At 43.7% G+C, this 26,082-nt stretch overlaps 1 protein-coding gene across 7 annotated transcripts in view; it reads right to left on the reverse strand.

Annotated features, from left to right (window-relative positions):
* Positions 1-2,457: 2,457 nt before the first annotated feature.
* RPP30 (ribonuclease P/MRP subunit p30) overlaps positions 2,458-26,082 on the reverse strand; it is a 225,247-nt gene continuing 201,622 nt past the window's right edge. For 3 of the 7 annotated variants that reach the window (XR_013824206.1, XR_013824207.1, XR_013824210.1), the window contains 6 exons: positions 22,811-22,987; positions 18,324-18,426; positions 17,837-17,958; positions 12,767-12,931; positions 3,933-4,090; positions 2,458-2,576 (listed from right to left, as the gene is read on the reverse strand). The gene's annotated coding sequence lies outside the window, so the exon portion shown is untranslated. Of the gene's footprint in view, positions 2,577-3,932; positions 4,091-12,755; positions 12,932-17,836; positions 17,959-18,323; positions 18,427-22,548; positions 22,618-22,810; positions 22,988-26,082 lie in introns of those variants that run through there. The other 4 variants (XR_013824209.1, XR_013824211.1, XR_013824208.1 and 1 more) reach the window with 4 other exon arrangements.

Here is a 26,082-nt window from a genome sequence, read left to right on the forward strand (position 1 = left end):
AGAAGAGCCTAAGAACACAGATGAACTTATCTACGAAACAGAAACAGACTCACAGACATAGAGAACAGACTTGTGGTTGCCAAGGGGGAGGGATGGGGGGGAGGGATGGAGTGGGAGTTTGGGATTAACAGATGCAAACTACTATCTATAGAATGGATAAACAACAAGGTCCTGCTGTATAGCACAGGGAACTATATTCAATACCCTGGGATAAGCCATAATGGAAAAGAATTAAAAAAAAAAAAAAGAAGAAGAAGAGTCTAAGAAAAGGTTGATTTCAACCTTTTAGGGAACTTAAGGAATGGTGCAGGACTCTGGAGCGGTCATCATGGGAAGCCTTTATCACTCCCAGGCCTGCAGGGACAGGCAGACCTATTGCCAGGGCTTAGGAGAGAAGTTAACAGAGAGAGTTGCCTGGTGGGAACTGGGGAGCTGTGGTTTTTTTGCAGATCCTGCCGCCCTCAATTTCCCTGCCTTGGGGTTGGCCAGATCAACTGATGCCAGAGGGCAAAGGAGCCTGGTGAGTACGGATCTATACAGATTAGTCCACAGAGCAGTGTAGAGGAGAGAGTGGATCCGGAGAAACGAATGGAAGATCTCAGCACAGAGCACAAGTACGGATCTATACAGATTAGTCCACAGAGCAGTGTAGAGGAGAGAGTGGATCTGGAGAAACGAATGGAAGATCTCAGCACAGAGCACAAGTACGGATCTATACAGATTAGTCCACAGAGCAGTGTAGAGGAGAGAGTGGATCTGGAGAAACGAATGGAAGATCCCAGCACAGAGCACATTTCTAAGCTGATCCATACAGCTTTGCATCTTCCTCCGACAATGAGGCTCCACCTCCAACACAGAAGGACAGAGAAAAGACAGTGTGGGAGGCTGAGGCTCAGAGCTGGTACCTAACGTGGTCATTGTTTATTTTCTTGCAAAAGAATACTGTGGGGGAGGAAAAATAATTTTCCTTCCACCCTCTGAATTCTTAGCCAAGACCCCATCATAAAAGACAGATTAACAAGAGAAAGACAAACAGAAGTTTATTAACATGTACACCTTGCTAATACACAGGAGGTACTCAAAAAAATTGGGTAACTCCCTGAGGTGGCTTAGAATTCAGGCTTAAATACCGTCTTAATAGGGAAAGGGAAGGGGAGTAAATGATTTCTAGTAAAGATGAATGGGTCCTTAGAGGAACAGATGGGAGGTATGATAGTTTGTGAAAAAGTTTGTCTGGGGTGTGGTGTCAACTTCTAGACTCCTCTCCTATGTTAAGAGTCAATTTTCCCTGGTCGATGAATCTCCTGGGGAGAGGACTGATGATAACTCAGTTCTTTTTGGAGGATCTGTCTTTAGGCAGATAAGGGGAGTTCAGAGAAAGCCTTTCACTGCATTTGCTGTTTTTCAAGTGCCTACAATTCAAAATAATCAATATACCAAAGAGGCTTATTTTGGGGTGGTATGTCATGAACTCTTACAGTCATATTTTGGGGTTGCAGATTCTGATCCCCTTCAATAGTTTTTTTTTTAATCTTAGAAAAAAATAATGTTTACTGTTTATTATTTAAAAAGAAATACATGTGTATTGAAGAAAATCTATAAAATACTGAAAGATATAAACAAGGAAACAAACCATGATGGTAAGCCCATCACCTAGAGATAATAACCATTTGCATTTTGGTGTACACCTTTCTAGTGTTTTCTTTTTTCTGTGTGTATGTATGTGTGTGCATGTGCAAAGTGTATGTGTGTGTTATATATCTGCAGGTTGATTAAAAAATAATTGAACAAATTACAACATTCATTATACCGTACAACTTCTACCTGTAGGCATATGTCAAAAAGTTTTATGTTTGTACTACTTTAATTCATAACCTTAAGGAACTGAAGTAATAAATCCCGACGGTCACTTTAACTGTGGATGGTGATGCCAGGATGAGTTAGACTGTAGAATTGATGGGGGCAGTGTGGCATGAGGAGCACATATTCATGGTTTGTAGGAGTAGAAATAGATTTTGATTATATGTTCATATAGAACTTAATTTCTACATGATTTATTTTTGTAAGTATCCATTTCTTTTCAAACAGTTTTGTATTTTTAAAATTAAGGTCTATCATATGTACAGTTTATATCCTCCTCTTTTCACTTGTCATGATATCATGACTGTTTTCCTGTGTCACGAAACAGTGTATGAAAAGTACTGTTTCCCTATCCACAACCCCTGGAAGGGACAGCCCTGATTACCACATGACCTTGCTCACCTCTCAACCCTTTCAGTTGTCGTTGATTGGACCAGAAGTAGGCATCTGACACATAGGGGAAAACCCATACATTCAGCTATAGCAATTAATTAATCTCTCTCAAGAATTTAGTCTTATGAACATCTTGTTCATAAACTTGTGTGTGTGTGTGTGTGTGATGACTTCCTTAGGGCACATTCCTAGAAGGTCAATTACCTAGTCAAAAGGATCCGCAACATTAACCATCTTTCGATAGATATTGCCAAGTCACTTCCAGGGAATTTGTGTGTACACGTTCGTGCATTGTTAAATGCCTGCTGCTGGCTCCTTTCAATCTGCATGAGGACAGAAATAATAATTTATAGGAGAGGTCTTCCATGAACAGGGTTCCCATAAAAAGGTGGTAACGAAAGCCCACAAAAGGAGCTTACTCAAGCTGTGAGCTTCCCTTTATCGATCTGTGTACATTAAAAAAAAAAACTTTATTGGAGCCCGTGTTGCTTGAAAGGTCAGCTTCAAGTAGTTACCATAGGATCTAGGTTGGGGAAGGAAGAAAGAAATGGAGTGTGAAGATGCCCTAGTGAGGAAGAGGCAGATTTTGACAGATATGCTGGGAGAGTAAGGAAAAGTGGCCACTGGCTTTCCAGAAGTTTACTCTTTGTCTCTCTACCAGGGTTGGAAGTACTAAAGGGCAGTCTGTTTCTCTTGCAACATTTAGCACAGTGGGGACGCTTAGCAAAGATTTTTTTTTTCCATTTTATAGCTGAGAAGAAATGATGAGATATTCAAGGAGGAAGAGAATTCTCCTGGTGACGTGGTCTGAGACCTGAGCACCCCTGCTCATGACCACCGTGGATGGAGGCGAAGGTGTTCTGAACGCTGCGGTCCACAAAAAATGACCTACAGACTGTGAGCCACGAATGGTTTCTGTGTTTTTAAACAGTTGAAAATATAAAAGAAGAAGTATGTTATAGGAGATGTGAAAGTTTTATGACAGTCAAATTTCAGTGTCCATAAATGAAGTAATTGGGCAGTTGACTAGCTGTGACGGAGTGTGAATGGCCCACAAAGCCTAAAATATTTGCTCTCTGGCCCTTTACAGAGGAAGTTTTCCTATCCCTGAGAGAGAAGAATCACTTCTACTTCTTGAACACTTACTGTGTGCAAGTACTATAGAAATAATTTTACATGCGTTTCCTCACTTAATTTCCACAACTCTTCCTATTGTTAAAAGTTAAACAGGCATATTTAAAGATTTTAAGTTTATTTGAGCAAAAATTGATTCAAATCTTACAACATCTAATCTAGAAGATACAAAGGAGCTCTTAGGAGCTGTACAAAATGAAATACTTTTAAAGGCAGAAGGAACAGGAACAAGGAAGTTATACTAGGCAAAAAAGTGAGTTAGTTATTCAAGGTTACTCTCCTTTAGGGGCTGGCAGGGATACATCAGGCAGAGTACTTAACTAGTGTTGATCAGGCAATTCCTGACTGACTGGTTTAAAATTCCATTTCTGGGAGAGCCCAAACTGTAATTAAGTTAAATCTTGGTTTGGTGACACGGGGCTTAACATAAGGAACTCCATTTTGGGCTTGTTGTTCTCTTTTTAACACTATGAAATAATGGATATGTTATTTATCCATATTTTACATCTAGGAAAACAAGTTTTAAGAAGTTAGAATTTCCATACCTGGTAAAATGGTGGAGCTGGCTTTCAAAGCCAGGTACCTGACTAGAGAATCTGAAAGTTTGATTGTGGGCTCTGAAGAGTGGTCAATGGACATCTCTCTACAATGTTCTTTAGGTTTTCCTGTCTTCTTTGATCACTGTATCATGCTGAAACTGCCACTGGTGTGGAACAGGAAAGAACATGGAAAATGCCTGGTGTAGTCCCTGTCCTGTGGCAGGCGTTAAATAAATTTCAGCTAATATTAATATGAAAATATAACATAATGATGAAGTGTGCAAATGACTTATTTTGTCCCACACTTGATAAATTGTAATTAGTTAACTTATCCTTAGGTCAAATTCTCATTGTCTATTTCACACACACACACACTCAGACACCAATTTATATATGCGTGCCTGTATCTTCAAGGGCTTTATCTTGTGATAAAGCATTTTCCACTATTTCCCCCTCCCAAACTGCACAGTGGTACTGTTTTTTCCTCTCCTTTCAGGGTATCTGTTCCTTTTGATTTCTACTGTAGCTCTAATTTCTTCCAGCTGTAGTTGCCACGCCTCCCCTCCCTTTTCCCTCCACCACTTCCCTGGTCCATCTCATTTCTAATCTCTCTGTAAAACTCACAATGCTTTCTGTCCCAGGAAAGAGGCAGGCTTTCAGCATCAAGAGGTCTGACATGCCCGTGCTGCAGTAGGTGTGGCAATATAATGACACCATTACTTTTTCGACATTTAGATGCCTTTTATGAGCCATCTAGCTTTGTAAACTCTGTTTTCTGTAATCATAGATTCTTTTACTTTTTTTTTATAATCAGGACATTCCATCTTTTTAAAAAAAATAAATTTATTTATTTATTTTTGGCTGTGTTGGGTCTTCCTTTCTGTGCGAGGGCTTTCTCTAGTTGCGGCGAGCGGGGACCACTCTTCATCAGGGTGAGCGGGCCTCTCACTATCGCGGCCTCTCTTGTTGAGGAGCACAGGCTCCAGACGCGCAGGCTCAGTAGCTGTGGCTCACGGGCCTAGTTGCTCCGCGTCTGTAATCAAAGGTTCTTAAACGTGAAAGAGAGTTTATAAATCATTTATATCAACCTCGTGACTGTTGACAGGCTCTCTTCTAGTACGTCTTTGACAGATGAGGACCCAGGTTCACTTGGACTCTTTTGGTGACAAAGGGCTATCTCCCGAGATAATCTCTTCCCCTGTGAGAAACCCAATTGCTAGAAAGTTCTTCCTTATGCTGAACCGAGTCTGCTACTCTGTCACATCTATCCAGTGGTGTCAGGAGTCCTTCTTTCATGGGATAGCCAGTCACACGTTTGCAGAGAGTTATTATGTCTCCCTAAACCCCCTATTTCACCCCTCAGCATTAATGTCAACACTGCAGTCCAGATGGCTGTCCTTGGAAGCTGTTCACTGTGCTGTCACGCTCTTTTTATTTTTCTTTTTTTTTTTTGCGGTACGCGGGCCTCTCACTGTTGCGGCCTCTCCCGTTGCGGAGCACAGGCTCCGGACGCGCAGGCTCAGCGGCCACGGCTCACGAGCCCAGCCGCTCCGCGCCATGTGGGATCTTCCTGGACCGGGGCACGAACCCGTGTCCCCTGCATCGGCAGGCGGACTCTCAACCACTGCGCCACCAGGGAAGCCCTGTCACGCTCTTTTAAATCACCTGGAGCAGCACTGGACAGAAGACACCTGACATGGTCTCTGCTCAGCACCAAATCTGGTGATTTTGGACCATCGGTGTGGCCCTGTAGGTTGGGATGAAAGGTAAGGCAAAACCTAGAGAGGTATCCAGAATCTAACTATATATATTATTACAAATTAATTGCAAGAGTTGTGTGATCCTAAGGCAATCACAAATACATGAAAAACATCAGCATATTCCACTAAGTATAAGACCTTTTAGAATTAGAAGAAAAACACACTTCTCTTAAGACACAAAAAATGCAAAATTGGGCCAAATGGTTAATTTGGGTAGGAATTGCAGACATCTGTGAGAAGAATGAAAATTAGGTAATATATAAAACTTGAGTCCAGGGAAATGGGTTACTTGTCCTCTCTTCTCCCCCTTCTTCTACCCCATAAACACTTTGAAGTTATGGAGTCATTTCCATAAAAGCTAACTGAGTTCAAAGCATTCCATCAAGCTTTCCAAAGAAGAAAATGCAGACAGCCCCCCACTGAAATCTTGGATCATTTTGTAAAAATCTCATGCAGAGAAGGCCATTCCCCACAGTATCGCAGAAGGTAATCCCCCAAATTGTATAATAATGTAGTTAACTTAAGGGTTAAACTCATTCCATTCCTGGAAAGATTTAGAATTGTATAACATGTTTTAAGAAAATCAAACCAAGGATATTAATACTTTTATATCAATGAATTGACACATATATAAGTGTTATACAGTATTAGAATATTTACGAGAATTTGGGTCATCACATTTATAAATACCATTTATTATTTTTTAAATATATATCTATTTAAAAAATATAACAGGCTGTATTACATTTATAAACATAGTTTAAATATTTTTAAGGTCTTTAAATTTATAATTGGAGCCAAATATTATTCAAAGCCCCTTTCAAAATGATTGTGAAATTTACTGGAATTGAATGATAGATTTTGCAAGTTTAACTTAAAAGCTTAAGAACTAGATTTTTGAAATAGATATTGTAAAGCACTGTATGTCAAAAATTTAAACCAAAATTAACCCTGAATAGTCTTTTCAAAAGTCACTTCAAGGGCAACAGAAAAACCTCACATTGAACAATGATCTTCCTGATCCTGTGATAGCCTCCTGGGCTGCGTTAGGAATTTCAACTCAGGCTGGAAAAATCTTACTCATATTGAACTTACCATCCAATCAACTGGTCCCTAATTTCCCTCTTCCTGGATTTTTCGCATGAACTGCCATCAGTTTAAGGTCACCTACTCCTGAATTTGTGCAGTTGACATGTTGAACGTGCACACAGGACAGTTGCCATCTTGTTGGCTTGGTACCCTTTCCCCTTCTCATTAAAATTCAGTGTGGGTTGGCTGAGCTCCTGTCCTCTCTCTCACCAACCTAGTCTTCTATACTAACTCTTCTTCCTCCCTTGATGCTCTGGCCGTGGGTAAAATTCTCAGCCCTCTCCACATTTATCCAAACTGAATCCTCCTTGAGGTCATTGTCAGTTCCTTAACCTCAGCTCTTACTGTTCTTCCCTTTTCTGACTTCCTGTAGCAAGTATGGTCTACCAACCATTTTGCCCATTAACTGCATGATACCTGCATTGACTTAACCTTCCTTCCAAGGTTTAGCTCCTGAAGGGCAAGGGCTTTGACTTATCTGTTCTTCAACAGCTAGCACAGAACTAGTGGGTGATCAATATACATTTGTTGAATGAAAGAATTTTCTTAGAAGCAACAGTGCCTACAGGTTTCATTACCACCTGTGTGCAGATACCTCCTCAGCCACACAGATATGACTCCCTTCTCAAGCTCTTCTAGGCCATCTCTCTCATTACAGTAGTAAGAGTAGTTAATGTTTATTAAACACTTAATGTAGGCACCAGACACTGTTTTAAGTGCTTTACTTGCACTAACTCATTTATTATTCACAACATCTCTATGAAAGAGGTACTATTATTATTTCCATTTAGTCAAGGAACAGATGAGTAACATGCCCAAGGTCACATAGGGGGTCAGTGATAAAACACACCGGCATCTGAATGTCAGTCAACTGGCTTCAGGATCTGCACTTTACAGGATGCCCAGATAGAAGCTTAACTGCAGATTACATACATGGAATCTTATCATCAGAAAAGACTCCAAGTATCCTCTAGTCCCAGTGATCTTTAATCTGGAGGATTTGTATTTCTAGGGCAATGAGAAGATTTTTCATTGGATATTTGAAGAGAATCTGCTTTCACATCCTTAGCTTCTATATCATCATTATTAAATTTGATCTGCCTGAGAAGTGGCCCGTTTTCCCATTTTACAAAAGACATAGTCCTTGTTTATCTGAAGTCTTCTTTTGGTGTCTTGCTCCAAGGTGTACAACCTCCTGGGCACCAAGCCAAAGGGAAGCCTTCATCCACCAGGGCACCATGAAGCCCAGGACAGCCAATCTCTGGGGGAACATTTCTATGTAAGCATTTCTGGCTAATTGCCAGAAAAAGATAAACATCTAAGAGGCTTACCCATGATCCCAAACTAGTTAATGAGTTGAGAGGAAAGTTAGGTCTCTAGTCATGGAAGTAAATTTCAAACTAAGGATTTATAGGGACAGGATAAGTTTTGACAGAAAGGAGTGGAGAGGAAATTTCAGTCGAAAGAGTGGTACAGGGGGAGTTTAGAGGCTGAGAGGAGCAAGCCCTATGTTAGAGAACTATAGATTTGCTAGTCTAGGTCTGACCTTGGGAAGAATGAGAAAATAGGTTAGTTGGAGGATGGTGAAGGGATTTGGCACCTATCCTTGAAGAGACATAAAGCTGCAGTAAGTTCCTAAACAGAAGAATCCGAAATGTTTTAGCAGGGGACTGGGTGGGATGGAGATCTTAAAGAAAGATGTTCAAGAGACTGTTGCAATAATTTAGGGGTGTCTTGATTTGATAGAGGCTACAGAACTGGGAAAGAAAGGACAGGTCTGAACAAGGGTGTAGCGAAAAAATCAACAGGCCTTGGGAGTAAGTCCTAGGGGAGGAGAAAACATGGCACCTGAGTTCTGAGGCTGGTTGTTTAAGAGCATGTTCCGACTCTGCTAAGGAACTGGTAGAGAGGCAAAAATATGCAGTCACTCATTCATTCACTTTTAAATCCATTCAACAAGTATTTATTGGGCAAACACCATGTGCTAGTCACTGTACTAGGTGGTGAATAAAACAGTTTTTGTTTCCCAACCTCACAGAGCTTGGATAATAAGTAACACAAATAGACAAGTTGTAGCTAAGCACCATCAAGAAAAAAAAAATACTGAGGTAACAGAGAATGACAAGGGGAAGGGTTTCTACTTAGAGTAAGTGGTGAGGTGATATGCTCCATTTAGGTGATATATAAGATGAGACTTAAGGATGAGCCAAATTCCTGATTTTCTGTCCTAAGAGGAACAAAGAAGGGGGTAACATTTGTTGAGCACTGAAGAATACCAAAAGGTGTATACCACATTACTAATTCCCATTTTACAGAAGAGGAAAACTGAGGCTCATCAGGCTGTAGAACCTGACAAAAGTCACATAGGATTCAACCCCATGAGCTCAAAGCACATGCTCATGTCAATCAATAACTTGTAAGTATTCCTAAGGAGAATGAATCATCAAAGAAAATAATCTGCAAAGAACTTGGATTGACACTGGAAGGATGATAGCAAACACCATAAAGAAAGAAGGCATGTAGCTATTTTCAGATGAGTAAAGGTGTCTGTATTGAATAAATCCTAGACACTGAACAAGATTGCAATTGTAAAGTGGAGCCACTGTCAGAAACCTCTGAGGAAGCATGGGGAACACATTAGAGATGAATAACTGTACCCTCTTTTAAAAAATAGGAGTGGGGGGCAGCAGCACTTGGAAATAATAGATCTATAGAATTGACATTGATCTCCCAGCAAAATTGTGGGCAAGTACGCCAGCAGAGAGGTTAAGAACCTCAGCTCTAGCATCAGATAGACTTTGAAGGAGCAAATCTCAGTTCCTCCACTTTGTAGCTATGAGCATATCACTTACCCTCCCGGAGCCTCGGGTTCTTCATCTGCAAACAGGAGACAATAAGGACCCCTTCCTAGGGCTGTGGCAATGATTTAATAAACTCATGTACGTAAAGCATTCAGTAGAGTACACCATAGATGGAAAGCATTCAATAAGCTATAATAATTAGAGTTACAACTTCTCAAATACATTATTAATCAGTTGACTGGTGAGAGCTTAGAAAAGGAAAGGGTGATAGTCAATCCATCATTCATCCTACACATATTTATTATTATTTCTTTACATCTTTATTGGAGTATAATTGCTTTACAATGGTGTGTTAGTTTCTGCTTTATAACAGAGTGAATCAGTTATACATATAGATATGTTCCCATATCTCTTCCCTCTTGTGTCTCCCTCCCTCCCACCGTCCCTATCCCACCCCTCCAGGTGGTCACAAAGCACCGAGCTGATCTCCCTGTGCTATGCGGCTGCTTCCCACTAGCTATCTATTTTACGTTTGGTAGTGTATATATGTCCGTGCCACTCTCTCGCTTTGTCACAGCTTACCCTTCCCCCTCCCCATGTCCTCAAGTCCATTCTCTAGTAGGTCTGTGTCTTTATTCCTGTCGTACCCCTAGGTTCTTCATGACATTTTTTTTCTTAAATTCCATATATATGTGTTAGCATACGGTATTTGTCTTTCTCTTTCTGACTTACTTCACTCTGTATGACAGACTCTAGGTCCATCCACCTCATTACAAATAGCTCAATTTCGTTTCTTTTTATGGCTGAGTAATATTCCATTGTATATATGTGCCACATCTTCTTTATCCATTCATCTGTCGGTGGACACTTAGGTTGTTTCCATCTCCGGGCTATTGTAAATAGAGCTGCAATGAACATTTTGGTACATGACTCTTTTTGAATTATGGTTTTCTCAGGGTATTTGCCCAGTAGTGGGATTGCTGGGTCATATGGTAGTTCTATTTGTAGTTTTTTAAGGAACCTCCATACTGTTCTCCATAGTGGCTGAACCAATTCACATTCCCACCAGTAGTGCAAGAGTGTTCCCTTTCTCCACACCCTCTCCAGCATTTATTGTTTCTAGATTTTTTGATGATGGCCATTCTGACTGGTCATTCTACAAATATTTATGGGATCATTTCCAGGGAGAAAAGAGAAGATACAAAAAGGAATTGTGATTTATGTTCTAACTGAAAGAGAAAGATTTGGCTTATTCATTAACTCTCCCAAGTTTCCATCACTGGTTACACTGTATACAGTTTTTTCTGCTTGATCTGGCCGGGAGGTTGTAATTCTGCATTTTTTGTGTGTGGTATTGCAATCTATCTGTTGCCATGGAGAGATAAAGTGAAAAAAAAGGCAAACCCTGGTTTCAATACAAACAGTGTCAAAGAACAAATATAGAAAAAAGTAACGAAAACAAATGGAAAAAGCAAAATGGCTTTCTGCTTGAATGTGTATATGACAGCACGAAATCTCTCCTGTCATGAGGTAAAACAGGAAACAGAATCAATACCCCATATTTTAAGTATTGGCTTGAATTCATATTTTTAAATACATTAAACTAGCCATGAAGATTTCATAAGCAGAATGGAGAATATATTAATTGTAAATTACTTCTGTACTTTATTTTCCTAGATGGTTAGAGCTAATTTTATAGCCATATTTTACCCTGGGAACTCGACACCTGGGTTGTTTGAATTGCAGAAATGATATAAGGATATGTGATTCTTTCTCCTTTAGACTTGCAAAAAACGATTTAAGAAAGCTTTGTTGTGGCATTTAATTTCACATTCTCTTGCCTCAAACACACAACCTCAGGGGACTTCCCTGGTGGTGCAGTGGTTAGGAATCAGCCTGCCAATGCAGGGGACATGGTTTTGAGCCCTGGTCCAGGAAGATCCCACAGGCCGCGGAGCAAATAAGCCTCTGTGCCGCAACTACTGAGCCCGCATGCCACAACTACTGAAGCCCGCACGCCTAGAGCCTGTGCTCCACAACAAGAGAAGCCACCAAAATGAGAAGCCTGTGCACTGAGAGGAAGAGTAGCCCCTGCTCGCCACAACTAGAGAAAGCCTGTGCGCAGCAATAAAGACCCAACGCAACCAAACCAATTAATTAATTAATTAATTAAAAACAAACAAACAACACACATCCTCGTGTAGAAAGGCAGAGTCCAAGGGAAGGCGTTAGAGACGATAAGGCAATCAACGTCTATTAAGCACCTACGACATTTTATACATTTTCAATACGTTATTTCACTTAATGCACACAACGCACCCAAGGGACACATATTGGACCAAGAAACTAGGTTCAGAGAAGCTGTATGATTTGCCCAAGATCTTACTGCCCCTAAGATGTAGGTCAAGGGTTTGTAACTTGAATCTTCGGACTCTAAGCTTGAGCTCTGACCACTTACTTCACAATGTCACATCCTATCAGACAAAGTGGTTTTAGAGACCAGAACGCAGGCTGGGAATGAGACCTGGCTCTCATCCCTAATGTTAAAAGCGATGGGATAACTTTACTCCTCTGGGGTCGTTTTCTTATTCGGAAAAGAAAAATAAAGGGCTAGAATACTTGGGGTCAGCCTCTAATCCTATCCACAGTCCTGCAACTTATGGTCAGAGGTGGATTTACTGTGAAACTAATAAATCCGGAGCTTCAGAGCCCCTCGCTTGTATGGTTCCTGTGAGTGCTAGTTGTTATGGGGAGCTATAGAATGTTCTAGGTAGAGAGGAAAAGCCAGGAAGCATGTCTTCGTAAGCATCTCTGGTAAATTGCCTGAAGAGGTTTCAGGGGAAAGGTCCTGAATTTTTCCGCTTCCTGAAATTGGAAGTCTAAATAAATATTCACTTTTCTACCTAATTTGTGTTCACAGTTTTTTACCCTGTTTCCTAACGAAGGCTCACATATTGTATAAGTGCCAGGATGTGTCTCTCTGTGGTCCAGTGTAGGAAAAGGGGACAGAATAAGAAGGGAAACTAAGGCAGGGGCTTCAGAAGTCTCCGTAAGCTGCCAGGTGCCAACAAGGCTGCTGACCCGCTTTGTACTTCCAGTCCTGCCTGGAGGTGGTGGGCACCATGCACCCCCTCATCCCCCCTCAGACACACGACTACTTGGGACAGCTGCTATCCCACCTTAGAAGTACCTGAGATGTCACCCATGCCCATCGAACCTGAGTGCAGAGCCTCCCTGAATGGAAGTCTTTGATGAAAAACACCTTGTAAAAAAGCTGGCGATCCCCACTCATCAGCTCCGCACTTGGGAACCTCCCGGAGACAGTGGCAAAGAGAGGCCCCATAGGCAGGAGGCCCTGGAAAGGAAAGAATGTCTTTGAGAACCGGAGTTTCCGCAGGCTTTCAAACCTAACCTCTAAAGAACCAGTTGATAGCCAAGACCCCCTTCTGTACATTCTGCCACCTGCCCGACCCATGATTGCCAGCCCCTCTTTTTTGTTGTCTTTTCCATTCCCACCTGCTATGGTTCTCATGTCACAGTGGGGAGAAATCACAAGCAAGGGTGGGCAACACATTCTCAGACTGTGTCTGCGTAAGAATCACAGCCCTGATCTGGATAATTCAGGGCAGAAAACTTACTTCTGTATCAACAAGGCTGATAACTTATTTCGGACATTTTTCTCTTTGAAATGGCCTGATAATTGCTCCCAATTTCCACTTCACTATAAAAGGCAAGAAATAACCTCGGAGTTCCTTTCCCAAGCAGTTCAGTTATAAGGGGTAGTGCAGAGGTACCTCTGGCTGAGGTAGAATGAGTCTTTCCAAAGCATGCTACCATGTTTCTTGGAAACCTATCTTGACCTTAAAGCAGACTAGAGCTTGCAGAATTTAGATGCAGGGCCTGTGTCTGTCCCCTTTCTCCTTCCCACCATCCTGACCACCACCTCAGCCTCTGCCCTGACATCCACTTCTAATGGCCTTAAATCTCTGGGGCTCAGCTTCTTCTACAGCCGAGGCCTCGAGGCTCAGGAAGGGCTGGAATGAGGGTATCCGAGTCATGATGTGCTTATCTTCTAGAGACCAGCACTGCCCAGTAGAATTTCCTGTGTCGGAACTGTTCCATGGCCATGCTGTCTGATGTAGCAGCCACTAGTCTCATCTGGCAGCTGGGCATTTGAAATATGGCTAATATGGCTGAGGCAACTGAATTTTCAATTTTATTTAATTTTAATTAACTTAAATTGAATAGGCTCATGTGGCTAGTAGCCATCATGTTGGAGAACACAACCCTAGATCCTCAGATCGCATATGCCCTGAGCCTGTGGATCCGCTTCTGTTCCTGGATTTCAGAACAAATGTCATGAAGTGGGTGTCTTAGTTCTGTGAGTGAGGAGGAGCTGGTGGTGTTGGACTTTCTGTAAACATCTGAAATGCGTCGCTTTGCCCTTATTGTTCTGTAATTGATATTAAAGTGAGAAGGAAACTCATATTTATTGAGTGCCCGCCAGACACTCAATATCTATTTATAATACATCATATATATATTATGTGTGTGTGTGTGTGTGTGACAAAAATATCTTGCCACCTTCTGCCTCCCCAGGCCCTTGGCAACATCTGGCAGGCTGATAGGAGTAAAGATGAGGGATGCTAGATTAAAGAAACAAGAGAAGTAGAGAAAGGGGTACACCACATTGCCTATGAAAGAGCGGGAGCCTCTGGGGACAGGGCAATGGGTCGAAGATGTCTGAGAGGCAGGTGGAGGCTTTAGCCAGGCAGACACGAGTATTAGGGAGAAGAAGAGATGAGAGACTGGGGCAGCTGCTACCCAGTGTGGCGCCTTAGGGACTTACTAACTTGGGTCAAAGGTTTTAAGGCTGTTTTGCTCTGTGTAACAGGCTGCAATAATAGCTACCATGGCAAACACTTTCTAGACTATTCCCAGGCGCTCTTCTTTACATCTAGTCATACATTTAATCCTAGACTCTAGGCCTTGGCTGTAGGAGAAGCAGAGCCCCCAGAGGTTCAGCACCACTGGAAGCGGATGTTAGGGCAGAGGCGGGGGGGTGGTGAGGGCCGTAGGAAAGAGAAAGGGGCCTTGCATCTAAATTCTGCAAGCTCTGTCTAGTGTGCCTACGGTCAAGATAGGTTTCCAAGAAACAAGACAGCAGGCCTCGAAAGGATTCCTTCTGCTACGGTTGTTCTACTTCTTGGAGACTCCAGTTCTGAGGCAAGCACCTTCGTTTCACAGATGAAGAGACCGAGGCATGGAAATGACCTGAAAACTTGCCCAAGGACACACAACCGAGAAGTGAGGGAGTCAAAATTTGAATTTAGGCAGTTTGGTCCGTGGCTTATTCATACGAGTCCTGCCATTTGGAAGCCGTGCTTGTCATATTTAAAGAGACCTCCATATAGACAGACATTGCTTTTCAAGATATTTTGGAACTGATTTGTTTCTTTTGAGCCTGACGCTCTGCCTAGGCAGGGTGGGAAGAAGAAAGTTATTTTGAGTTTTGTTTGAGGCCCATATATGACTCCCAATAGCTCTGAGCGGTATCTGTGATTATCCCTATTTTATAGATTCTGAGGAAGTGAATGATGTAGCCAAAATCACATCACGAGGATTTGAAGAAAAGTCTGTTGACTTTCCATGTTCCTTCAATTACACAGATGTGTTTTGCCTCCACACGTACACCTACAGACCTCTCTTAGCTTCTGAAACAAAGTCATTGAGGTTTTTTACCTAAACACTGAATGAGTAAGAAGTTATTGAGAAGGTTTGACAGGAAGGAAACAGGCTACAGGTTCTGTCATTCTGTCTCCTGAAGCTGGCGGGCTCTTCCAGGGCAACTCCACGTTAATTATGACGGATAAGTCCCAAAGGGAGCCACGGCAAAATGAAGACGGTTTGCAGAAAATGAGATTTGTAAGCTGAAGCCAAAGGCATTGGATTCATGGAATCTATGCAGGTTTCACAACTCTTCCTCCCTGAAGATGACTTGGAAAGCTTTAAAAAGGAAGACGCCCAGCGTCCAAGCCAAGGGTCCCAAACAGTAGGCCTGGGAAGTGGCCCCTGAGCCCCGGCCTAGGGACAAGGATGAGAGAAGGGACAGGTGTGCCTGTGACTGAGTGGCTTACCCTTCCACGGCGGCTCCACAGCACACAGCAAAGCGGCTGTGGCTAGCTGGGCACTGGAGGCTCTAGACCTGTGTGCAAATCCTGATTCTGGACCTTAGAATTGTGCGACTTGGACCATGTCAATTGATTTTCCCAAACTTTAGTTTTATCATCTGGAAAATGTTGGTATTTTGTGACTTTACTACTACGTGTTGTATGGAATCGATTTTGAGGATTATTTAAAATAATAATTGCCAGATTAAACTGGCATACAGCAGGTGTTTACTGGCTTTCAAGAAATCTATTTAAGGATAAGTTAAAAAGAAGAATGGAAATGAAACTGTCTGTCAGATATAGGACTATACCACCAGGAGAAATAATGAATTTTCCTCTGGAGATTTTAAATAATTTGTGATTTTTCCAAACACTGAGTACTGCCTTATCCTTTAAAGTTTCCTTATAATTAAAGAAATTTGCCATGCCATTATTTTTTGACTAAGAGAAAAATCAATTATAAGTCATACTTTTAATTTTTAACGGAGTTTTCATCAACAGTACCCTTTTATCAATGAGTAATTATATTTCTTAATTGCACAAATGTCTATCAAACATGATTCCTTTCAGATGCTACAAAGCACTGAACATTTCCTGAAAAGTCTGTTATCTGTTAAACGGCTACCATGGAAGTTCTTTTAAAGGCTGAGTAAAAAAAACAGACCTGCATTAAAGCGCTTTAGAAGTATCAACAGAAGAGCTAATGAATTCTCTTCAAAGACATTAAAATAGTTTAGTTATGACTGTAACATTGAAGGAACGAATGGCTGTTGTTCTAACAAATAATTACTCCCCATACAAGCGAAGAGTCAAGTTATAGAGTGCTAATCCTTCCAACTTTACAGCAGAAATACCGAAGTCTGCAAGTGGGCACATGCATTCTCGGGTTTCATCCCCTGAAGAAAAAAAGCTGCCCTAATATGCAGTAATTGTTTGTCCTGCTCATTCAGACTGTGGTCAGCCAATGTCCAGGGGTGACCACTAGGAAATTCGCCTGTTTTATCCTGAGTTTTTACAAGAAACGGAAGGGACCCTTTTCCCAAGGAGAAGTTGAATTTAATGGCGCCTGAGTGTGCTAGCCCAGGATTCCCTGGAGCCCATCTTAGGGCTGGTACAGTTGCCAGTCAGCTCCAGCCGGTTGAGATGTTATCCCAATTGATGATCATATCTGCCTACTTTTCTATATACTGAGAAGGCCAAGTTGCTTCTGCCCTTTAATAAGCCGGCTCAGCTGTTTCAGTTTGCCTGGGGTGCTTAAGAGAAGGCTCATCAGTAGAGGCTGAAGTTGACCTTTGGGGGGGGCCTCCATCAGAGACATTCACACCAAGTGCTGGTGATGGGCCCGTGGTAACGGTGGGTGCTTTCTTTTACGGTCTACATCACATGATCAGTATTGCTACACATGTCTCCTGCCTGCGCCAGGTCAAGGTCTATTTCATCGACATCATTAATTTGGAAAGAGCTTGATTTTGATGTCAAAGAGACAGGAGTGGAGCTGCCGATTCCCAGCTGTGTGACCTCGGGAAGGTCAATGAACCTCTCTAAGCCCAGGGTTTTTTTCTACCTATACAATGAGAGTGATAAATCAATTTAAAGTAAGGATTAAATGAGATGGTGCATATAGCTCATGGCACACAATAGGCCGACCTTAGGTCAGAAATAATAATTTAAAAAAATTAATTCTTTTCGTTCCTGGCCCACCTATAGTCACTTGTGTGGTAAATGATGCATTAAATTACAAAAAGTTAGAGTGTCGTATAGGGAAACCTGGATCTCTGGAAGATGATTGAACTATACCAAAGGTGTAATAATCAATTCCTTAGAAAAGCAGGTTACAAAACTGCCTGTACTTCTCATGCTTGTTATAAAAACACATACATGACATACATAATCATATTAATGGGAAAAATCTTGGAGAATATGCAATCAGAGATTATCAATGGTTCCCATATGTGTGGTGAGATTTTTATCTTTTTGCATAAATAGATTTTCTAATTTTTCTTCAATGAATATGCATTACTTATGAAGTTAAAATCCACTTCTAAAACCATTTTGTAGTACTTAAATGGCATTGTTCATTTAAAATATACCTTTTTCCCTGTTCCTTCTTTCGTATTAGGACATCGCGGCTCCTGGTGTCCTAGAAGCTGTCCTCCCTGCATAGCAGCACAGGGGTGGCAGGTGCCCATGGCTGGCTCCTAAGGTCCTGGGTCTGAGAGACAAGAGAGAGGACCTAGTGAAGGGCCAAGGAGGAATGCCTCTTTATTATTCTGCTGCTGGGGAATTGCACTGACGGATTGAGCACTGACAGTGCGTTCAGGAAGCAAAACAAAGGAATTGTTCCTGAATAGCATTAGGCAGGAAGAGGAAAGGCCAACTCAAGGAATGGTCTTGCAGGCAGGAAACCTGTGTGGAAGCAGTGCTTATAAAACATGCACAGGCAAGTCTGTTACTCCTAGTTTTCTCCCGGTATCTCTACCTACCTACTCTGTCCTAATAGGACTGCCCCATCCCATGCATCTATACCATTCCATACCCCCAGATTCCCCCCGGCCCCTGCCCACACACAGGCATTACCAGGCAGTTCAAATCGTATTCACAGAAGATGGGCAGACCCACAAGGTAGGAGGACCTCCTTCCAGCCAGGTTGGATTGGGTGGGGGAATCTTCCTGGGGAACTCTAGAGGCAACACAGAAAGAGAGAGAATCCTAAACTTGGTGGAGAAGAAAAGCAAAGGTCTGAGTCAGGGAAGAGATGCCCTGGCGCTCCGTTCAGTGGGCCAGCCGAGGCTGAAACAGAAACTGCAGGTGCCAGGCCAGAAGTGGGCAAGATTGGGAGCCTGCTCGGAAAGGAACCAAGTGGGTGAGCGGGTCAGTACAGCACAAGCACTTGAAGTCCTGAGAACCTGGATTCATCTGTCCTTCACCACTTCCTAGTTGCGACCTTGGGAGAGTCACTTCCCCTCCCTAAGCCCCAGTTCCTCATCTGAAAAAGTGAGCATGATTACAGGACCTTGCAGGTTGCTGGGAGGATTCAATCAGATGGGATGTGAGTTAGCGAGGTCTGGTTTAATAGGCTCATTCTGTGTGGCTCTGGGAGGGCCATGGAGCTTCAGTGGAGGTAGGGGAGCAATGACACTTCAAGGTAGAGGAGGGTGGGTGGGCTGCCCTGGGTGCAAGCGATAAGAGGACGCCCTTTCTGTAGAGGATTTACAGGCACTAATAAAACGGAATAGAAAGCACTGTTGCCAACACTGAATTAGTGAGTACCGAGTTGTGCCGGAGATTCTGAACAATATCAGTGATGAAACGTTCCCTGCCAGGGAGCTCTGCTCCACCTCTCACCTGTCCCACCCCAACGCCACCCTGCAGGACACTCTGGCCTGGAGAATTAGCAGATGAAACTGCACCCCTCCCACCACGAGGCCACCCTGCGTGCGAGCTCCTGGGTCAATTATCAGCCACTCCAACCCCCATCACACTCCTGCCCCAGTGGTTTTGAACAAGGAAGGGTAATTCAGGAGCAGACTCTAGTTCCATTTGTCGGTACAATGAACAGTGAGGCAATTCTAGACTGGGTGCCCGGGTGTGTTAACCATAACTTAGGGAAGGCAAAGAAGAAAGAGGTAACTGAAATAATCTCCTTTTTGGTCAGAGCCACTCTGCCAAAGTTCTCTCTGCCATTCCCCCAGTATTTCTGTCTGTGGCTTCTTCCCAGAAGCTTGCCATTCCCCAGGGACCCAGGAACGTCTCCCCTGATATATCGCTGGTGTGGTTCCACTCTGCAGTGATGCTCGGCCACCGGGATACAGGCAAGGCCTGGAGGCTCATCCTGGAGGGTGGGAGGGAAGCTGCAGGCAGAACAGAGGAACTGGACCAGGAGGCCGGGGGTGCTGAGGCCCCAGAAACACTTAAATCAAGGGTCACAAACTTGGTCACATGAATTCAATGAATGAAGCTGGCTGCCGTCAGAGGAAAAACACTGTGTAGCCTTGTCTGCTTGTTTCGAAGTTCTGGCTTTTTCAATGTACTATTCATTTTCCCACTTTGGCTGGGAATAAATATTTCTTCGACCTGCATCAGAAAAACAAAACACTCGGCTCTGTGATGAGGAGAAAATCGGGAGGGCAGGGGCAGTGTAGATGGAAGCTGGCTTGTCCCTTGTGAAGGGGGTGGCCGCTGCACTCTAGTCACTGCAGGAATGCGGGTGAATTAAAGCCAGGGCTCCTGATTTGACAAGAGAACCCGGAAGTCTGGACCGTCCCATGAACTCTTCTAAAATGAATGTTGGTGCCATAACAAATGACAACAATAGCACTGGAGGATCAGAGAAAGTACACCAGATATGGCCCTCAGGCCACTCATTTTAGATGCCGCATCAAAGTTTGTTCTTTGTTCCCCAAGGGAGGTAAGGTAACAATTTCCTGTGGAGGCCAGGCCTTCCTAGAGTGGGTGCTGATGTCTCTTCCTGCCTGGGACTGGTCATATCTTGCAGCTGTGCTAGCTCACTTGCTGGTGAGATAATGACACCTTGCAGTCCCCGGGGGCTCAGTCCCTGGGGAGGATTCCAAGGTGGCAGATGGTGGTGCTGTTTTCTGCATCCTTTCTACTCCTCCCTGTGTTGAAAACTCTTCTTGTCCTGAAGGCCACGGCCAAAGACAGCTCCAGAATGTCTCTTCAGAAGGGATTTAGGGTTACCCAGCTTGTTGGAAGGAAGGGAGGACTTGAAACTGCCTTTGCATAGCGCTTTATTATATTAAGATTGAGAAGAGGCTGTGAACTGTCCTTATCAAATTTTGAAGCAAGGGCTGCCTGAGGCCATCATAATGTTTCCATCTCCCCAGCAAAAACATTCTTAGGATAGGATTGGATACAGCTCGTCACACAAAGGACGTTGATACACGAGGAGGTTTTGCTGTGGTATCTGTCCCAGGAATAGCTGTGTGCTGGCAATGCTTTTAAGCCAAAGGAATTAATCTTTATTAGTGAAATGCCGCGATCATGGCACCCTCTGTTTAAAATCCTTTTAGGATTAGGTACAAAGACCCAGATCACTTGCAAAGCCCAGTTTGATCTGGCCTCTCCTTGCCTCACTGCCCTTATCTCCCACAACTCCTCCCCATACTGGGTAGTTTTTGCTTCCTTGAGTATGTTACACTCTCTTTGGCATGCCTTTATTTGGCTGACTTCTACCCATCCTTCAGGCCACCTGAGATGTCACTGCCTCCGGAAAGCCCTCCCACTCCCCCAAGACTGGGCTAAGTATCCCTCCTATATACTCTCCCCAGGAAAACAATTTAGTTGTATTCTATCATGCTGTTGCAGGTTGGGGTCTCCAGAAAGCAAATGCAGAATTGTAGTCAGGAGTGGAAAAGGCTGGGGAGTGTCAGCTGTGAAAAGAAAAGGGGAGTGTATTTGTTTCCTGTGGCTGCCGCGACGAATTATTACAAACGTGGGTGGCTTTATTCTCTCACAGTTCTCTAGGCCAGAAGTCCAAAAGCAAGGAGTCAGCAGGGCTGCACTCCCTCTGAAGGCTCCAGGGGAGAATTGGTTACTTTTCTCTGCCAGCTTCTGGGGACTCTGGACATCCTTAGCTGTGGCTGCATACGTCCAGTCTCCGCCTCCTCTGCCTTCTCTGTGTCTCTCTCTTCTGTGTGCCTCTCAGGAGATTACAGTTAAGGCCCATCCAGATAATCCATTATGATCTCTTCATCTGCAGATCCTTGACCTATTCAGATAGGCAAAGACTCTTTTTCCAAATAAGGTAATGTTCACAGATTCCAGGAACTAGGAGGTGGATATATATTGGGTTGGCCAAAAAGATCGTTTGCGTTTTTCTGTAACATCTTACGGGAAAACCCGAACAAACTTTTGGCCAACCGTGTGTGTGTGTGTGTGTGTGTGTGTGTGTGTGTGTGTGTGTGTACCCAGTGGCCACCATTCAGCCCAGAAGAGGGAAGAAACATCCCCGTTGCCACCAGTGAGCCAAGTTTTGTGATGGATTCTTCTATCGTCAGCCCTGGCCCCAGGAGTGCCACCACTGAACCGCTTAGTGACGCTGGCCACTCCCTTCTCTCCAGCACATTCTCGGTGGCCTTGGGAGATAGTGTGTCCTCTGATGGGTCTTCTGGGCTCACTAACACAACCACCCCTGCAAGCCCACTTCCCTGCGCCTTTTCATTCTTTGTCTGTGTCTGCATGTGCACCGTTCAGTATGGGCCATTGTTTTCTCCAGGCTTCTAGAAGCCGCCCTAGCAGCAAGTTTGTATTGTTTCCTGGGGTGTTTCCTGTATCTTAAGAGAGTGACCAAAGTTTAAAAAAAAAAAACACTCTCCTTTATCTAGGCATATGTTCCAGTCCCCTTGATCCACCACCCGATCCCATCTTGCAGTTCCTTTGGGGTTGTGGCCCCTTTCTTCCCTTATCAGGCGCAGCATATCCCTGGCTGGGTTATGCTGGGACTTAACCCTGATGATAGGCCCAATGTCTAGGAGAGGAAGAGGGAGCCACGTGCTGTCTTTTCACGGTAAGCCCTCTGTACGGTCTATATGCGCAGAAGTGTGCTGGTTCTTACTGGAGAGTGGTGAGCTGCGCCGACAGGCTCAGAAGGTCAGAGGCGTCTGGGGAGCATCCACCCAAATGCTCCAGTCCCACATGTCATGGTCCCAGGTTTTGCCAACTAGGCCGTGCCTTTGGCATAACAGTCCCGCTTTGGTTGAACATTCAATGGTTTCTGATGTTCTGTGACACGGTTAAATCCTGTGTTCCATCTTCAGCTTTTCTGCTCACCCACAGTAGGAGGGCTTCTTTGTAGAGATTCCTGTCACACTTAGTTTCAACGGTTAACTGTTCCCAGTTTTTCATTATCTTCCTGTAGGGCAACAAGGAACTTAATGATAATCATCTACTTCCATCATCCTTATACTTACAGATCCCAATGTTCATTTCAAACACTTGAATCAGTACATTCCCCCCTGCCTACATGCCATCCCAGCTCACTCTTGATGAACCTTCTGACAACTGGACCACCATCTAATGCCAAGGGCTATCTGCACACTACCTACCACCAGGGATGTGGGTCTTCATAACCATCTGGGTGGTGAGTGATCCAGTCCCCAGACCTTTCTTTTGTCACTTGCTTTCTCAGGTCATTCTTGATACCAACTGTCGAAGTTGAGTTCTCTGAGAAGCAGATGCTGAAATGGAGTTAGAAGTGTGGAAGATTTATTGGAGAGTAACACCTGTGAAAGGGAAAGGAGACAAATCAGGATTGTGTAGAGAGCCATAGACCAGGATAAAGACATGACAAAGTTTTGGCCAACCCAACAAGAGCTCTGGAGGAAAGATTGCTAATACCATCTGAGACTGAGTGTACGACTGCTTTGCTCAGCCATGGACTGGGGAGTAAGTTTGCCAGATGAGAGGAGGCTCAGTTAAATTTGCCTTGCAGATAAATAATTTTTTAAATATAAGCACGTCCCATGCAATATTTGGTACATACTTAAACTAAAAAATATTCACTGCTAATCTGCAATGCAAATTTAACTGGGTGTCCTGTGTTTTTATTTGCTAAATCTGGCAACTCTAGCTGGGGGTCACCCCAAGAAGTGCATGCTTTCAGCTACCGCTGCTTTGCGCAGCCATCGTCTGGGAGCTGCTGTGAGAATAGTGACCTTGGCTTATAAGCTGAGGTAGACCTGAAGGTGCTAAGGGCTGGAGGCTGTTAGCTAACCACACTTTAAAAAAATTAAAAAATTATTTATTTATTTATTTTCGCCTGCGTTGGGTCTTCATTGTGGTATGAGGGCTTCTCATTGCAGTGGCTTCTCTTGTTGTAGAGCGTGACTGCTAGGTGCGCGGGCTTCAGTAGTTGTGGCACGAGGGCTCAGTAGCTGTGGCTCGTGGGCTCTAGAGCGCAGGTCCAGTAGTTGCGGTGCACGGGCTTAGTTGCTCCGTGGCATGTGGGATCTTCCCGGACCAGGGATCAAACCCGTGTCCCCTGCATTGGCAGGCAGATTCCTAACCACTGTGCCACCAGGGAAGTCCCTAACCACGCTATTTACAGCTGGGCAACGAGTCCTTTCCTGAAGGGAGAACTGAACCGAAGATCTTTGTATCCACCACATTTCTTTGCTGTTTAACTATTGTCTTCCTTGCTAGATGGAAGCCCCGTGAGGGCTAGAACACTTTTCCTCTTGTTTATTGTTGTGACCCTAGTGCCTAACACAGGGCTTGAGCCGTGCCAGCTGCTCAATTATTACTTGTTAAATTGAATTGTACTTAAGGCTTCAGGGATCTGGGGGCATTTAGGGAGGACAGAGAGAAGTTATCTGTCCTGTCCCCAGCATCACATTCCGTGTTTGGCTGCCCCTTCGATGGCTCTCCATGCCATACGCGCAGGAAGCAGAGGGAACAGGTAGAAGGTTGGCTTCCAGGTGTGGAGTCTGTGTTCACCGCCACTGAATTCTACAGCAGAGCTAATTTTTTATGGAATTAATTAAATACTTTCTAAGTAAGTAAAGAAGGTTCTAATTGAGGAAATTCAAGAGAGGTCTTGTACATGAAGGTTGGTGTTTGATGCTAACGTGTCGTGTCTGTTTATCTCCATGTCTACGTCTCACAGAGGGCCCAAACTCAACAGACCCTGAACAGAACTTAGGAGCTTTGCTTCCAGTACTGACCCTTCTCTTCTGTCATATAAGCCAGAAATCCTTGCTCCACCCAACTCTGGCGTGTGGTTTCCCAGCATGGAGGAAGTTTTTCAGATTCCACCTCATTTACTCTCTGAAAGCCGTCTTTTCCTCTCCATGCGCATTGCTGCTTTTGTAGATTAGATCTTCATCACCTCTTAACCAGGATAAGAGTATGCCAGTTGGCCTCTCTGCCTTTGGAATGACCCTCTCTCTAATCTGTCTTCCACACTATTGTCAGGCATTGAGCTTTAAGAATTGAAACTAAATGGCATGGCATCGAATCAATCAAATAATTGTACTCTCTTCCCTTAACTCTCTCCGTGGCTCCCCTCTCATCAGGATCATGTCCAAACTTCATCTATTGCTCTGCTTGCCAGAAAGGTTTCTTACTCTGCTTTTAAGCATGCAATCTGATGTTGTCACACTCCTAATTTACGTACTTTATTGACTCCCGCTGCCCATAGGATAAATCCCAGCTCTCTCCGCATGGATTATAAGGTCTTCTGTGAGCTGGACCAGCCTTCATTCCTGCCACAGCTTCCCTCAAACCCTCTGCTGTGGCTTATAGTCTCACAGATGACGTGCTATCATATCTGCCAGCCTTCATTCAAACTCTTCCCTTTGCCTGAAATTCCTCTCCCTCTGCCCTTCCTGTTGCCTAGATCAGCACTTCTCAGAGCTTCCCACGGCATCACCTTGGGATCATGTTAAAATTCCAATGCTGATTCATTAGGCCTCGAGAGGGGCCACAGGTTCTGTATTTCTAGACATTGATGCTGCTGGTCTCTGGACCACACTTTGAACAGCAAAGTCCTGGACGACACTTGACTTTCAAATGTCAGCAAAGGGTCATTATCTCTCTGAAGCCTTTCCTGAAACTTCCAGGAAGAATCGACTACTTGTTTTCTTCCCACACCTATAGTTCCCCATGACCTTTATTGAAACACAGGTGACATCTGATTGCATTTTAACTCAGTGTCCATCTTCCTCTCCTAGACTGTAAGCTCCTTTCTGGCGGGACCATGTCTTATCCATCCTTGGATTGCCAGCCCTTAGCACAGTGTATGGCATGGAGTCAGCATTCAGTTCAAGTGTGTTGAATGAACGAGTGTAGAGTCATCCTCGGCAATGTGAAAAGTATACTTACATTTAGAATTCTTTCTCCTCAACTTTCTGATGGAAGACTTGAGTACACTAAAATAGAACTCCTTTGGCTGCAAATACCCAACTCCAATTTACTTTCTCAAACTGGCTCAGGTAGCTGGGAGGGAGGGATTCTAAGAAGCTTGCAGAATTGAAGAAAGAGATGAACAACCAGGCCTCAGGAGGGCAGGGCCCAGAGACCTCAGACGCAGGGACTCAATGGCCTTTTCCTTAAGAGGCCTGAGTTGTCTTCTGCACATGCATTTTTCACTTCTGCTGGTCTCTGTTTCTTTTTGTGTTGGTCTTTGAATCCCCTACTGCAGACAGGCCTATTCCAAGCGGTTCGTGTGTGTGCACGTGTGTGTGGTGGGGTTGCAGTGGGGGACTGAGCAACAAGGTCTGTTAACAGGAGAAATGAGATGCAAATCTTGCTACTTTAAGAAGAACAGCTACTCTAGTCAACTCAATTGACAGTTCAGAAAAACTGTCATTAACATAGA

The sequence above is a fragment of the Stenella coeruleoalba genome (genome assembly GCF_951394435.1).
Source record: "Stenella coeruleoalba genome assembly, chromosome: 16".
Lineage (NCBI taxonomy): Eukaryota > Metazoa > Chordata > Mammalia > Artiodactyla > Delphinidae > Stenella > Stenella coeruleoalba.